Genomic DNA, 4,515 nt, shown 5'->3' with positions numbered 1-4,515 from the left:
GCAGGCCTCAGAACTCATAGCTTCTGCAACGCCTGATGTGCTTGGATGCCAACAGGAGACTACTTCCTTTTGCTCTGTTCTTTCTTTAAATAAGTTTAAGTTCATGTGAAAGTAAAGGCCAGCTTGTAAAAGTAACAGTTCAGCAGAAGCCAGAGACCCACTCTGCCTGCGAGTGCAGGACCGTCTGAAACCGAACCCTGAATTTATGCCCCTCCAAGTACGCCCCTCCCCCCCACCCGCCTGCAACCATCCCAGACTGCCGGTCACCATCCCAGACTGCCGGTCACCATCCCAGACTGCCGGTCACCATCCCAGACTGCCGGTCACCATCCCAGACTGCCGGTCACCATCCCAGACTGCCGGTCACCATCCCAGACTGCCGGTCACCATCCCAGACTGCCGGTCACCATCCCAGACTGCCGGTCACCATCCCAGACTGCCGGTCACCATCCCAGACTGCCGGTCACCATCCCAGACTGCCGGTCACCATCCCAGACTGCCGGTCACCATCCCAGACTGCCGGTCACCATCCCAACCTGCCGGTCACCATCCCAGACTGCCGGTCACCATCCCAGACTGCCGGTCACCATCCCAGACTGCCGGTCACCATCCCAGACTGCCGGTCACCATCCCAGACTGCCGGTCACCATCCCAGACTGCCGGTCACCATCCCAGACTGCCGGTCACCATCCCAGACTGCCGGTCACCATCCCAGACTGCCGGTCACCATCCCAGACTGCCGGTCACCATCCCAGACTGCCGGTCACCATCCCAGACTGCCGGTCACCATCCCAGACTGCCGGTCACCATCCCAGACTGCCGGTCACCATCCCAACCTGCCGGTCACCATCCCAGACTGCCGGTCACCATCCCAGACTGCCGGTCACCATCCCAGACTGCCGGTCACCATCCCAGACTGCCGGTCACCATCCCAGACTGCCGGTCACCATCCCAGACTGCCGGTCACCATCCCAGACTGCCGGTCACCATCCCAGACTGCCGGTCACCATCCCAGACTGCCGGTCACCATCCCAGACTGCCGGTCACCATCCCAGACTGCCGGTCACCATCCCAGACTGCCGGTCACCATCCCAGACTGCCGGTCACCATCCCAGACTGCCGGTCACCATCCCAACCTGCCGGTCACCATCCCAGACTGCCGGTCACCATCCCAGACTGCCGGTCACCATCCCAGACTGCCGGTCACCATCCCAGACTGCCGGTCACCATCCCAGACTGCCGGTCACCATCCCAGACTGCCGGTCACCATCCCAGACTGCCGGTCACCATCCCAGACTGCCGGTCACCATCCCAGACTGCCGGTCACCATCCCAGACTGCCGGTCACCATCCCAGACTGCCGGTCACCATCCCAGACTGCCGGTCACCATCCCAGACTGCCGGTCACCATCCCAGACTGCCGGTCACCATCCCAACCTGCCGGTCACCATCCCAGACTGCCGGTCACCATCCCAGACTGCCGGTCACCATCCCAGACTGCCGGTCACCATCCCAGACTGCCGGTCACCATCCCAGACTGCCGGTCACCATCCCAGACTGCCGGTCACCATCCCAGACTGCCGGTCACCATCCCAGACTGCCGGTCACCATCCCAGACTGCCGGTCACCATCCCAGACTGCCGGTCACCATCCCAGACTGCCGGTCACCATCCCAGACTGCCGGTCACCATCCCAGACTGCCGGTCACCATCCCAGACTGCCGGTCACCATCCCAACCTGCCGGTCACCATCCCAGACTGCCGGTCACCATCCCAGACTGCCGGTCACCATCCCAGACTGCCGGTCACCATCCCAGACTGCCGGTCACCATCCCAGACTGCCGGTCACCATCCCAGACTGCCGGTCACCATCCCAGACTGCCGGTCACCATCCCAGACTGCCGGTCACCATCCCAGACTGCCGGTCACCATCCCAGACTGCCGGTCACCATCCCAGACTGCCGGTCACCATCCCAGACTGCCGGTCACCATCCCAGACTGCCGGTCACCATCCCAGACTGCCGGTCACCATCCCAACCTGCCGGTCACCATCCCAGACTGCCGGTCACCATCCCAGACTGCCGGTCACCATCCCAGACTGCCGGTCACCATCCCAGACTGCCGGTCACCATCCCAGACTGCCGGTCACCATCCCAGACTGCCGGTCACCATCCCAGACTGCCGGTCACCATCCCAGACTGCCGGTCACCATCCCAGACTGCCGGTCACCATCCCAGACTGCCGGTCACCATCCCAGACTGCCGGTCACCATCCCAGACTGCCGGTCACCATCCCAGACTGCCGGTCACCATCCCAACCTGCCGGTCACCATCCCAGACTGCCGGTCACCATCCCAGACTGCCGGTCACCATCCCAGACTGCCGGTCACCATCCCAGACTGCCGGTCACCATCCCAGACTGCCGGTCACCATCCCAGACTGCCGGTCACCATCCCAGACTGCCGGTCACCATCCCAGACTGCCGGTCACCATCCCAGACTGCCGGTCACCATCCCAGACTGCCGGTCACCATCCCAGACTGCCGGTCACCATCCCAGACTGCCGGTCACCATCCCAGACTGCCGGTCACCATCCCAGACTGCCGGTCACCATCCCAACCTGCCGGTCACCATCCCAGACTGCCGGTCACCATCCCAGACTGCCGGTCACCATCCCAGACTGCCGGTCACCATCCCAGACTGCCGGTCACCATCCCAGACTGCCGGTCACCATCCCAGACTGCCGGTCACCATCCCAGACTGCCGGTCACCATCCCAGACTGCCGGTCACCATCCCAGACTGCCGGTCACCATCCCAGACTGCCGGTCACCATCCCAGACTGCCGGTCACCATCCCAGACTGCCGGTCACCATCCCAGACTGCCGGTCACCATCCCAGACTGCCGGTCACCATCCCAACCTGCCGGTCACCATAGCAACCTGCCGGTCACCATCCCAGACTGCCGACACCACAGTGTGCCTGGGCGCTGCCCACAGGAAAGCCCTCGCAGACGCTCCCAGTGGAGGCCTCGCTGGGGCAGCGCCAGGGCCACTCCCGCCGCCCTGCCCCAGGCTTCGCGGCCCTGGTGGTGGAGCTGCCAGGGACATGTCCTCCCCTCTGTTTTTTGGGGGCGGCGGCACCTCCCGTGGGCTCCTCGGTGCGCACAGGCCAGGGTCTCCCAGCCCCCGGTCACCCAGGGACCGGCATCACCGCAGGAACAGCCCCCAGGTCCCGACGTCGGCCAGTCCTAAGCGGACGCCGTGCCCAGCCTTGCCTTCCCCACTTCTGACCCGCGTGGAGCTGCCTGGGAGCTGTGGCCCCTGCTCTTGGGGGCAGTAAGTAGGAGCGTCTCCCTCCCATTTACACCCACTGCACTCACACCTGCGCCCGCCTGGAGTGCACCCTGGACACCCAGACCCAGGTCCCGCCACCCGGGCTGTGACTCGGGCCAGTCCTGCGCCGCTCGCTGCCTCGGTTTCCTCATCTGTAAAGGGCGTAGGAGCAGCATCTCTCCTCGGGGTGTTTCCAACGACAACAGGAAACAGTCTGTCTGCAGAGCAGGAGGCTGAGCACGGCGGGCGGAGAGGAGCCTCCAGGTCTGCCCGCCAGCCACCCAGGTCCTGGTCCGGGGCAGGCGCTGGCGCGTGGGCACCACTGGTCTCTGCGGTCCTGAGGCTCATTCAATACATGCCAAACCCTCCCGGCTTGTCCACAGCCCCCTCTTTTGTGATGAGGCTCTGAGTGGACGAGCCGGCGGGGCAGCAGCAGTGAAGCGCGTGGTGGCACTGTCACCTCGAACGCCCGGGTCCCGCCGCACAAGCCCGTCCGCACCTCGCTTTCTGAGGGTCTGCAGACTCAGAAACAGTGAACCCCCAAATAAAAGAGCTCCATAAGCAAACATGTTTGGGAAGCACTGTTAAAAACCACCAAACAGGTTCCCAGCCAGAGCCATTCCTGTGTGAAGGAACTCAGGGGAGAGTGCCGGGGAACCCACTTTGGGAACTGCTGTTGCAACCCAGAAGAGAATTTGAAAGCACTTAGAGAGGCCAGGGCAGTGGCCAGCATCGATGTCCCCCCACTACCAGTGCTTTCTACTTCCGCACAGGCACTAAGAGGACTCTGAGGGAGCGGCCAGAGAAGGGTTCCACCCTCTGCCACGGTCCGGCACCCCCAGAGCCTGAGCAGACCCCCTGCGAAATGAGAGGCATTCAAAATACAGAAGAACCAGCACCAGAATCTACTTCTGGTCCCTCAGGAACTGTTTTCAACTCAGCTATGTTCCAAACACATCTGGACTCCAAATAAAGAGGCAAAACCAAGATGTTTTACTCTACCCGCCCTCCACCACCAGCCCCTCCAGTTTCAAGAAAACCTAAGAACAGACTCAATGCAAAACACCAGAAAACTAGAAACAAATCCTGGAGCCAGACCTCCCCTCCACAAACCCGGGGTCTCCTGGCCTCCAGTGGCATCCCCCCAGCCCCCCAGGGCTGCTCCCTGCACAGCTGGACTCTCCCC

This window comes from Myotis brandtii, unplaced genomic scaffold (assembly GCF_000412655.1).
Source record: "Myotis brandtii unplaced genomic scaffold, ASM41265v1 scaffold684, whole genome shotgun sequence".
Classification (NCBI taxonomy): Eukaryota; Metazoa; Chordata; class Mammalia; order Chiroptera; family Vespertilionidae; genus Myotis; species Myotis brandtii.
This window is presented reverse-complemented; position numbering follows the sequence as displayed.